The sequence below is a fragment of the Palaemon carinicauda genome, chromosome 22 (genome assembly GCF_036898095.1).
Source record: "Palaemon carinicauda isolate YSFRI2023 chromosome 22, ASM3689809v2, whole genome shotgun sequence".
NCBI classification, from domain to species: domain Eukaryota; kingdom Metazoa; phylum Arthropoda; class Malacostraca; order Decapoda; family Palaemonidae; genus Palaemon; species Palaemon carinicauda.
Window position 1 is genome coordinate 31465570 of NC_090746.1, and position 12500 is coordinate 31478069.

Sequence of the window (12500 nt, forward strand, 5' to 3'; positions counted from 1 at the left end):
TCGAAAATGAGAGAATACTAGTTCGCCTGTATAAACTGAAGCCATTGTAGTGCTTCAATTGTTTCAAATTTGGTCATCCATCTAAGGTATGTAAAAACATATAGATCTGAGACAATTGTTTTGATCCTGAGCATGGACCCTGCTCTAATATTGCAAGGGGAACTAATTGTAGCCAGGATCAGAAGCCAATTAACAGGAAATGTCTTTAATATCAAACAGAAGAAGCAGCTGTTCTGAAGTCGGGTGTAGAGCATATCAGTGTGGGATATGTTAGGCATCTTCTAATGAAAACCAAGAGTTACACCAAAGTCTTGAAATCTAAGGATGCGGGATATCCAGTAAAAATGGCAACAACAGTTAGACCAGGTAATGTAAAGCATCCTTTTACTGAATCACCACCTTAGACTATTACCAAGCCTCGTAATTTACGTTCGGTGCCTCCCATCAAAAAGGCACCACCTCCTTCATCTAGGTCTGCCCCACCTCGATGAACAGCCTAAAGCTCTCATCTCGGGCAGCATCATTGCCAGATCTAGGGGAGGAATCTTATGCTAGAAAGCAACTGGATGTACGTCATGATGGAGGTACATAATCCTAATAGCTCTCCATCTTTCAGTCAAAAACAAGGGAGACCAACATCCCTATCCCCTCCAACAAGAAATATAAAAATTCCCATAGCAAATAGCAAATAAGTACGATATTCTTTTTGGAAAAGATGAACTTCTAAAAAATTTAAATATATCAAAGATTAATGTCGAGATGCACCATCCCCCTCGACAAATTGATAAGGAGGCCGCTAAGATAAACCTTAAACCAAGCTTAGCAAGACCTACTTTTCCAAAAAGAGTAGCAGAGACTCCTATCAATTCAAAAAGCTCTGATAGGAAGACTTCTAAGTAATCTTCCTTAAAGTAACCTTTATTTGTTCTGGCGTAGATACAAACCCTCCGCTATTTATAGGGTATACTTTCGGCGTAGCTGAAAGACGAGCCATGATAATTTTAGTGAGGGATAACTACCCCATCTGCTAGTTAGCGGGTGGGGGTTGGGGTAGACTGGTTACCCTGCTCACTCACACCTCTCGGCTGAGTAACCACTTTACTTTATGGGTCGGTAGAGGACGGACATGCTGCCTTTCTCTCCCGCAAAGACTTGCCTTGATTATTTTTCTGTCATTTTTACTCTTGTGTGTGTTTTCATTTATCTTACATATATATGAGTGTATTTATGTATAAATGTAAATATACGTTTATGTTGTTAGATACTTGTAATTACTGTTGACAACGTATCCGACTGCCTCCGCCATAAGGGAGTTGTCATTGCCGCCCTACCCAGCGCTGATGGTCGGCAGGTTCTCAACACTGACGTGTGTTTGTTTCATTACTGAGTTAAAGTGTATAACAGTTCAGCTCCCTTTCAAGGAATTATCTTACAAGGAAGGTGACTTATTCCCCGAATAGTGTATGTTGTGCAGTCGAGCATGAATTGTAATTGATCACGACTTTCTTTTCCACAGGTAGCAGCGACATAGAACACAAGGCCGATGGCTACAGCTTCCCTGTTCATTATCCTGCGCTCCATGTGGTAGCTCGTGAGCTGCCCACGTTATGAAGTAGCAATCGCTGTCAACATTCAACTTAATGTTCCTCCTTTGAGGGGAACTTCTCTCTCTCTCTCTCACGAGAGAGAGATTTTTACGCCTACAGTTTTTTTCCCATAGAGCTGGGAGAAAGCTTGCCTTAGGCAATGTCCTCCTTTGGTAGGACTTCTCTTTCGTTCGCGAGAGAGAGATTATTACGCCTACGCTTTTTTCTCATAGAGCTGGGAGAAAACTTGCCTTAGGCGATGTCCTCCTTCGGAAGGACTTCTCTCTCATTCGCGAGAGAGAGATTATTACGCCTACGCTTTTTCCCATAGAGCTGGGAGAAAGCTTGTCTTAGGCGATGTCCTCCTTCGGGAGGAGAGATATTATTAAGCCTACGCTTTTTTCCCATAGAGCTGGGAGAAAGCTTGTCTTAGGCAATGTCCTCCTTCGGGAGGACTTCTCCCTCGTTCGCGAGAGAGATATTTTATGCCAATGCTTTATTCCTATAGAGCTGGGAGAAAGCTTGTCCTAGGCGATCTCCTTCTGGAGAACTTCCCTCTTAGTTCGCGAGAAATAACTTGTAGGAGTTTGCTGATCCACCAGAGGCAGTGGCAGAGCTTTCTCCGAAGGTTACCTCTTCGGGGGAATGAGTCTCTCATTCTTGAGTGAAGACCGCCTCTGGGCATTGGCGGTCTCCCGTTACGCTTATGGTTCTTCTTCAGGGGTGGAGCAACAGCCTTATCTTAAGTGACGTTCTCCTTCGGGAGAACAAACCTCTTATGCGGAGGTGTTATCTTTGAACCTGCTGGTTCTCCTTGACTCTTCGGGGTCTCGTTACGATCACCCTTTGAGCTGGAGTGATCGTGAACCTTCGGGCTATCGTCATGTTGATCCTGCAGCTTCTCATGACAGTAGGAGTCCTTCGGGACTCCGCTCGAAACCTTTGGGTTTCAGTTACGCTGAGCCTTTGGGTTCTCGTGCCAATGGTAACGTCGAGCCTTCGGGAACTTGTACCATCAATCACGCTAAACTTTTGGGGTCTCATGACTGAGGAACCTCAGTTCCTCGGTATGCTGACCCTTCGGGGTCTCGTAACATTAGTTACGCAGAACCCTTGGGCTCTCGTAACTTTATTCACCCTGACACTTTGGTGTTTTGTGACAGTGAAACTTTTTTTTCTCGTTACGCTGACCCTTCAGGGTCTCGTAACATTAGTTACGCTCAACCCTTGGGCTCTCGTAACTTTAGTTATGCTGACACTTCGGTGTTTTGTGACAGGGAAACTTCGGTTTCTCGTTACGCTGACCCTTCGTGATCTTGTAACATTAGTTACGCAGAACCCTTGGGCTCTTGTAACTTTAGTCACTCTGACACTTTGGTGTTTTGTGACAGGGAAACTTCGGTTTCTCGTTACGCTGACCCCTCGGGGACTCGTAACATTAGTTACGCAGAACCCTTGGGCTCTCTTAACTTAGTCACTCTGACACTTCGGTGTTTTGTGACAGGGAAACTTCGGTTTCTCATTATGCTGATCCTTCGGGGTCTCGTAACATTAGTTACGCAGAACTTTTGGGCTCTCGTAACTAATATTAGTCATTCTGACACTTCGGTGTTTTGTGACGGGAAAATTTCGGTTTCTCGTTACGCTGAGCCTTCGGGGTCTCGTAACATTAGTTACGCTGAACCCTTGGGCTCTCTTTAGTCACTCTGACACTTCAGTGTTTTGTGATAGGGAAACTTCGGTTTCTCGTTACGCTGACCCTTCGTGGTCTCGTAACATTAGTTACGCTCAACCCTTGGGCTCTCTTTAGTCACACTGACACTTCAGTGTTTTGTGACAGGGAAATTTCGGTTTCTCGTTACGCTGACCCTTCGTGGTCTCGTAACATTAGTTACGCTCAACCCTTGTGCTCTCTTTAGTCACACTGACACTTCAGTGTTTTGTGACAGGGAAATTTCGGTTTCTCGTTACGCTGACCCTTCGTGGTCTCGTAACATTAGTTACGCAGAACCCTTGGGCTCTTGTAACTTTAGTCACACTGACACTAAGGTGTTTTGTGACAGGGAAACTTCGGTTTCTCATTATGCTGACCCTTCGGGGTCTCGTAACATTAGTTACGCAGAACTCTTGGGCTCTCGTAACTAACTTTAGTCATTCTGACACTTCGGTGTTTTGTGACAGGAAAATTTCGGTTTCTCGTTACGCTGGCCCTTCGGGGTCTCGTAACATTAGTTACGCTGAACCCTTGGGCTCTCTTTAGTCACTCTGACACTTCAGTGTTTTGTGATAGGGAAACTTCGGTTTCTCGTTACGCTGACCCTTCGTGGTCTCGTAACATTAGTTACGCTGAACCCTTGGGCTCTCTTTAGTCACACTGACTCTTCAGTGTTTTGTGACAGGGAAACTTCGGTTTCTCGTTACGCTGACCCTTCGAGGTCTCGTAACATTAGTTACGCAGAACCCTTGGGCACTCGTAACTAACTTTAGTCATTCTGACACTTCGGTGTTTTGTGACAGGGAAATTTCGGTTTCTCATTCCGCTGACCCTTCGGGGTCTCGTAACATTAGTTACGCTGAACCCTTGGGCTCTCTTTAGTCACCCTGACACTTCAGTGTTTTGTGACAGGGAAACTTCGGTTTCTCGTTACGCTGACCCTTCGTGGTCTTGTAACATTAGTTACATTGAACCCTTGGACTCTTATAACTTTAGTCACTCTGACACTTCGGTGTTTTGTGACAGGAAATCTTCGGTTTCTCGTTACGCATACCCTTCGGGGTCAAGCAACACAGGCTACGTTAGGCCGTTGGTTTCTCGTGCCCTTAGTCATGCTGATCCCTTGGGGTCTCGTGACCGAGAAACTTCCGTTTCTCGTTTGTGCTGATGCTTCGGGGTATCACAACGCAGTTCACGCTGAACCTTCAGGTTCTCGTGACCATAGTCATACTTATATGACAGAGAGTTTGCGACCTCTCGTTGTGTTGATCGTTCGTGCTCACATAACACAGGCTATCGTGAACCTTCGGGTGAACGTAGTTGTGAGTACTCTCGCCACACTGAGAGCTCTCGCGCGCACCACCAAAGTGGCGTGCACGGCCGATGTGGCACGCATGACCAATTTGGCGCGCACGACCAACCTTATGCGCGCATGGCCGATCAGGCTCGTATGACCAATTTGGCGCGTACGACCAACCTTATGCCTGCACGGCCTATCTGGCACGCACGACCAAGTTGGCGCGCACAGCCGATGTGGCGCGCACGACCAACCTTATGAGCCCAGCCAACACTATGTGTGCGCACGACCAACTTGGCATGCACGACCAAACTTGTGCTCGCAAACAACTAGGCGCGTTTTACTCTCATGACAGAGTTTTCAAACTCGTCCCGTGAAGTGTTCGCGCGCCCATCGTCATTAAGAGTTTTACTCTTATGACAGAGGGATGCCTGCTGCCTAGGGGTTTCTGACTCTCTACAGGTAACTATGACGCAGTTCCTTTGGGTCCTGGTCGTGTAACACGATTCCTGAAAATTCCATCAGGAATCAGCGACAGAGTTCCTGCGGGTTCTCGTCACAACATCCCTTATGATCGTGAGAAAGGTATTCACAAATAGATTCTCAACTTCTAGGTTCTCATCCGAATCTCTCGGTTTCCGCGATCCAGATTTTTTTCTGAACACTCTATTGTCAACCCCCCCCCCACGGGATGGGTCTTACAAATGTGTGACTCAATACATCACTCACACTCCCAGCTGATTACTATATGAGCTAGGCTGGTTTCGCCAGCACCGATCCTTTTGTTTTCGAACGAACCACCGTCTTCTTCCCTCCACCCTCCCACATCCAGTGGTTTGGTTAGCAGACGGAAATTAGCGGGGAATGAAAAATTCTTTACAATCCAGTTCATTTCCCCTGGTAGACCTTGCCTGAATTAGACGGTAGTTTTCTCACTAGCGATAAAGTTGTCAATGGCAATTATGTCTGGTCTTCTTGAAGCAAACCCCCACATACAAGACTTCACCCTTTTCGGGAGACTCGTTCCTGGGAAGTTTTACAGAACTTCAATGAGTGTTGTTAAAACTTCATGAAGGCCGTAAGCCTTCCCGGAGCATGCGCTCTAGCCAAGACAAAACCGTGAGGTTATTGTCTTAAACTCGGGTTCTTCCGTTTGATGGAATCAGCCTTCCCCGTCATTGTACCCTGGGTACAACGACTTGCCGTTTTACACGATAGGCTTCTGAGACTTTTTTATTCTATCCCTACAGGGTTATTGTTTTGAACAATTAGTCCTGAAGGAACACTGTTAGCTGACGTTAAAGAACGATAAAAACAGCGTAGGCAACTTTTCATTAAGTTTAAGAACGTTTCAAACCCCGCCCAAAGGTAACTAGCCATCCGTTTCTGTGTAATGAACACTGGCAAGCCCCTCACATAAAGAGGAGGGGTAAACCAAATGGGAAATGATTGCTTGTATAACTGTATGTTTTGTATGAGAACATGTTCGCTCTCATTCAAGAAAATATTACAGTTAGTCAACGATCAAAATTCCTTGGGCAATAATGTTGCATTTCGTCACACATACATTATTCCCGCAGCCGGATTCGTTGCAAACGTTTCCTGGAGGCAGAGAATACGCATGCGCTAGCGCAGATGGACAAGTACATATCTGCATGCAAGCGATCTTTCTACCAATAAGGGCTATATACATCTTGCAATTAGAACTCCGTTCTATTAAGTTGTATATTTATATCCCTTATTGAAACCAGGTTATTCAGTACATTACTTGGCTACTTTCCTGTAACCAGACATACAGCATTTACGTTCTGCCTCCTTATAGGCATTTTTTCCTTTCCCCGATCGGAAGTCTTAGTCTCCTACAAAGACTTTGGTTGGAAACTTCTCATAAGCATATCTGTTCCCTAGTACGGAACATTTAATATAAATGCTAGTTTACCGATCGGAGACAGAGAAGTACTAACGTTTTTTGTCCTTAGAAGGAGAAACCTCCGTTACGAAAACTGAGTTCCGGACAGGTGTTTTAAGCCGAACTACGCATGTATGCTTGTCATGCTCACAGTTTGGTGTTACTACTCCGTAGTAGACTTATGCTTTTTACCCATCCAACAATAGATTGAAGATACGTCTCAATCCCCTCTTAGGTTTGGTCGGATGCGTTCGGTGATTACCGTACAGTCTCCTGTCCGGAAAGCGATCTCTATGGAGATTAGCTACTATAACATAAGCTCTACTGATTAACTGGTGTACCGTTTGTTATCGGTCTTATTCGGCCAACCACACTGGATTGGTGGCAGTTGGAGGGAGGACATGCTGTTCCCCTTCATTGCAAGAACGTGCAAATAGTTTCACGTCTCGACATCATCTCGAGATGTGTTTATTGCTATGCACTCCGCTCCCTCTACGCTGGACGATCCGCGGATGATGGGTGGCAGACAAGAGCTTCTGCAAAGAGGCCTGTCTTCTTGTCTTCCCTCTGGATATGATGCTCTCTTTAATGCATCTAAAGAGAGAGGGGGGGCATATGCTGCACCATTCCATCCTTGTCCGTTGGCCCGATTCAGAAAGGTACCAGCATTCACCTCTCATAGAGAACCATCTAGCAGTACAAAGCCTCAGATAGACAGAGGACAACTAGTTGCCCCCATCCGCTCGCTTCATTCCTGGTACAGGAATGTGCTTGCAAAACCACCCAGATAGTGGGCTCCTAGTGTCTTGGAATCATCTTGTATCCGACAAAGTCTTAACTTTGTGAGGTCCCAGACTGTGGTTATGCTCGCAGCGGCCCTAAACTCCAGGCTCCCGCTCGACAATTCCCCAGTCCCGGAACACCGGGCCCTCAAACAAGATGTACTCCAAGATCGGTGGGGCGGCCTAGATGTGTCCTTTATTTCCCCCTATTTGGTGTGGTGAAAAAGTCCTCAGCCAAGTCAGGATAAGCAAGATGTTATGAATGACTCCAATAGCTTTGCTATGGCATCCCGCAGAATGGTTCCCGAACCTTCTGCAGTCCCTGACGGAGTTCCAATAGCTTTGCTATGGCAACCCGCAGAATGGTTCCCAGACCTTCTGCAGCGCCTGACGGAGTTCCGAGGGATCTTCCTCCACGACACGATCTTCCAAGCAGCCACATGCTAACACTTTCCTAAGCCGTAGTTTTGCTTCGACTTCACACCTGGGACGATCCAACACCACCTCTCTCAGGGAGGCCTTTCACAACAACTTGCGGAAAAGATGCCTAGGCACCTCAGACACTTTTCAGCGTCGGCCTTCCAGGCGAAGTGTTCGGTCCTTTGTGACTGATGTCGTGGAAGGGGATTCTCTCCCATCGATGCTTTTACTTATACAAGTTTGAGATAACTTGCTCCCCGTCGGATCGCAGCCTCCTCCTGGGAACGCGGTTCGGGTCCTTCAGTCCCTGAAGGTCCCTCTCTACGAGCCTTTATGCCAGGCAGCAGATCGCTTCCTTCCATGGAATACGGCCTTTCTACTCACTTGGGCTTTGACCAAGAGAGTTAGTGTGTTGTATGATCCATCTTCTGATGTCTGCTACTCTAGGAGACGGGGAGAAGTAATCCTCAGCGGCGTCCCTGAGTGGATTGCCAAGACTCAAAATCAGTGTGTGCTGTACCCTAGGTGCAGACCATTTCGGATAAAGAGTCTTCGTTCGGTAACTGAAAACCCATCAACTGGGGTTTTACCCAGTGAGGAGTCTGTGGGGTTACCTTAAAAGAATGATACCAGCTCGCCCCCATGTGTCGGCACTGTTGACCAGCATGGGGAAGGTCAAGAGGAGGATCTCAAGGATTTCCTTCCCTTCTGGGATCGGAAGGCAATTGAGGTTGCTCTCAATCTAGACTCTCCTCCATCCTAAGACCCAGAGCTCGTAACGTCAGTGGCATTGCTACATCCCTGGCGTTCAAGAAACTACTCTGTGGCGCCGATACTTTAAGTGGGCATATGGAAGCATCAATCGACCTTCACGGCCCACTACCTGCAAAGACGTAACCCACAAGAACTTGGAGACCTATTCCATCGGTCCTGTGGTGGTCGCACAACAAATGGTCTAAACACCTCGGGCTCCTTGTTGGACAAGTAGCAGAGGGTTGAGGGCTGAGGTTACCCGGGTTAGTCTGGGGTGAATGAGTAAGAATGCCTAGCTCCTTTCTTCCTTTCACCTTCTCCCATCTGGGAAAACAGCTTTGCAAGCCTCAGCATAGCTGACCTCACCTCGCTGCAGGTAAGACCCATTTCCCTTGTGCCTCCTAAGTATAGACAAATACTTTGTTACGTCCCCAATACCTTTTTGAGGGAGGGTATTGGGAAAATCTCAAGAACAATAGGTTTTTGTACTCGAGTTTTTATGTTAAAGGCAAGCCACACTGTTAATACCACTCACACACAAGCTTCTGCAGGCTGCTATCAGTGCATTACCTCATATCGGCACTTGATTTTAGCGAGGGTAGGGTCCCTTCTTCTATCGATCACAGATCAAAATAGAGATGACCCCGGGTCATGACCAAGGACTTCCTCCCTCCTAATAGTAAGTCACCCTATAAATAGCGAAGGGTTTGTATCTACGCCGGAACAAATAACAAAATTGTAAGTAATTTGTAATTTTTCTAGTATACTGTACAAACCTGGAGCTATTTAAACAAATTGGCCCGCCACCCTGTCCCCCGAGAAGTTCTGCCATAAGGCAAAGTGGTTACTCGGCCGAGAGGTGTGAGTGAGCAGGGTAGGCAGTCTCCCCCACCCCCACCCCCTAACTAGCGGATGGGGTAGTTATCCCTCACTAAAATTATCATGGCTTGTCTTTCAGCTACGTCGAAAGTATACCCTCTTAAGTAGCTCCAGGTTTGTATACTAGAAAAAATAAAAAATTACTTACAAATTTGTTATGTTTTTCAAATTCTATCTCCTCCCTTGATACTTAATACTACCCAATATAGACCTGATGTAGACCTCCTTTGAAATTAGAGTTTTTTTCCAAAAGTAATTTTTATGCTAGATATGAATTTTTTTCATTATGGTAAAAAAATAATCCTATAAATCAGGGAAAAAAAAGCTAAGAAAAAAATATGAAACAAAAATTGGAAAAATGGCTCTATTAGATTGTTTTGTAATGTCTTTCTAAGTTATATACCAAATTTCATTGCTATATCTTTAAAACTAAGGGAGAAGATAGAATTTTAAGGTCAATAAGTATAGTTTTGAGATATGGGCGTTCAACGTTTTTCTTTGTATTTTTACAAAGACAACATTAATGAATCATGATTATTATGTATTTTATGTTCTTTTTTTGGATATTATTAAACCAAAACAATGTTATTTATCATAATTTAATCATAGATTAAGATCCCTTTGCTCAATATCTTGCTTCATTAGGTGAGACAGTTGCTCCTTCATCATCTCTCTCCTTCACTAACTCCTCTTTATTGCTGATATTATCCACTTCTGAACTCTTATTAGAGTGAATTTCCTTCGTCCTTATGTTAGCGAGATGTTGAAATTGTCTTTTCCTCTTTGGCATGATGAAATTCTTGCTGTAACCAGGAAAAATAGAAGTAACAGGGAGTGAATGTCAGAGGTCCAACTCAAACATGTACTCTCTCTGAGGTTTGTGCTAGCATTGAAGGCCGAAGGGTGTAATTACCGTGTAATACTTCATCTTGTGACTCATGGAATCTATATAGATGCCATTGCCCACAATTTGTTGTATATTGAAACGTAATTATTATCAAAATATACAATAACAGTAGAAAGACTGCATTTTCTTATAGGGATCAATGTTTTTGGTTTATTGAGTTACTTTTACTAATTACCCTGTGAGTATGAAAATAAGCGGAATTTTGACAAAATATTTTGTATACCCATTCTCTACTGCTATACGAAGCTCAGTGAATTATCTGGTTTTCGTCTTATACCCCCATATATTGGCATACTGGCCGGGGCCTTAAGGTACTGTATAGGGAGAATAAAAGTTGAGATTTTTATTTCTACATTTTGTAGTAGCACATTGATACCAACAATTGCTGCAACTGTATAGTCAATTTTTCCATCCTCATCAGGTGAATGCAGTATCCTTTTAATTAACATAGATCAGTATTATATATGAGAGAACATAATAATGGGTGAGAAAAGAGATGCCTCCTGGAAGGTTATATTTGCTTTCTATTGTTTTTTTTTTTTTTTTTTTTTGTAACCACATTACCTGAGTGTAGCCATCCATAAATTTTACCTATATGTATGTGTGTGTGCTTTTATACTTAGAATGCTTACAAGAAAATAATCATACATGGTTCAGAAGAGTGATTTTAACAAGTAATTGCTAGATTAATTTATGATTTCCTCCTAGTGTAAGGATTATGCAAAGGATCTCCAGTTCATGTAATACATTAGGTAATTCATGTACTATATGATTATTTAGTGGATTTTTATATTCTACGCATTGATGTACAACATGTCTCAAAATGATTATTGGGTCAGTATAACTTTTACCTTTTCTAAATCCCGATTGTTCATCTCATTTTTTCATCAATCTTTCTCACTAGTCTCTTTAAAATAAGCATAATATGTATATTCATAACTGATGTAAGTGTGATGCCTCCGTAATTATTGCAATCAGTCAGGTCTCCTCCTTTTCTTGTAATTTTCACCAACATTCCCAACTCCCATTCATCAGGTTTTGCCTCTGCATGCCACATTCTACAAAATAATCTTGTAAGTATTCTGGAGGTCAATTCATTTTCAGCCAGTATCATCTCAGCAGTTATTCCATCTTATCCAGGGGCTTTCCATCTCTTGAGTTCTTTAATGATAGCCTGGACTTCAAACACACTAAATTCATTCTTGGGCACATCAAAGCCTTCATCAGCTTCATGTATACTGTATCAATCAAATTATTCCCTTCGTATCTCCTATTCATGACCTCGTTAAAGTATTCCATCCAATGTCCTCTTTCTTCATCTTCTGATGTTATAACTAATCCATCTCTTTTTTTATGGGTATATGCTTCTTCTTTGCCCCAGTAGAGATTTCGTTAATAATTCTATGAGCGATTCTTACACCATAGCCACTCTGTGAATTCATAGCTTTGTCAGCCTTATCTGCTTTCCTGTCTAAATATTCTCTCCATTCATTCCTGGCTCTTCTTTGGGCCTCACTATCAATACTGGAATACTTAGCATGCTCTACCTTGTAATTTTCATTACTTCCTCAAAATCTTTCAACAATCAATTTCTGTCTTTGTCTCCTTTTTATAGTATCCCACGTATCATTTGATATCCATCGCTTTCTCCTTGTAACTGCATGTCCCAAAGCTTTTCTACCAACTGACTGATATATGTTCTTGATATTGCACCATTCTTCATTAATTTTCTGCTTTTCGTCTCTTAAAGTCGCTTAGACTGCAAATCGATTCCTACATTCACATGCAAAGGTTTCTCTGCGATCATCTTCTAGAAGCTTAGTTGTATCAAACCTAGGTATTTTACCTACCTTTCTGTTGGGTGCTTTCAGTTTTAATTTCAGTGTGGCAATGAAGACCTGGGGATCACCACCAATATCTGCACCTCTATAGCTTCATACATTTCTCAGAGTTCTATGAAAATGGAGCCCATTCCATAAGTTTCAGTTTAGTGATCTATTTGATTTTTGTAATTGCCACATGGTGAAGTCCATGTATATTTGTGGATATCCTTTTGCTGGAACAGAGTACCTCCAATGACAAGATTCTTTGTTGAACTGAAACTTATGGAATGTGCTCCATTTTCATTTGCAGCTTTGCCAAGACCTTCAACACCCATCACATTCTCTGTCCTATTTGTTGACTATGATCATAGCCTTTGATAGTGTGTACCGGCCAATTTTTTGGAGAGTCCTGCATAATTATGAATTCGTC

General features: G+C 43.5%; 1 protein-coding gene across 3 annotated transcripts in view; it reads left to right on the top strand.

The window, feature by feature from the left end:
• Vps52 (vacuolar protein sorting 52) overlaps nucleotides 1–12500 on the top strand; it is a 341955-nt gene that overhangs the window by 109972 nt on the left and 219483 nt on the right. The gene's annotated exons all lie outside the window — the stretch shown is intronic.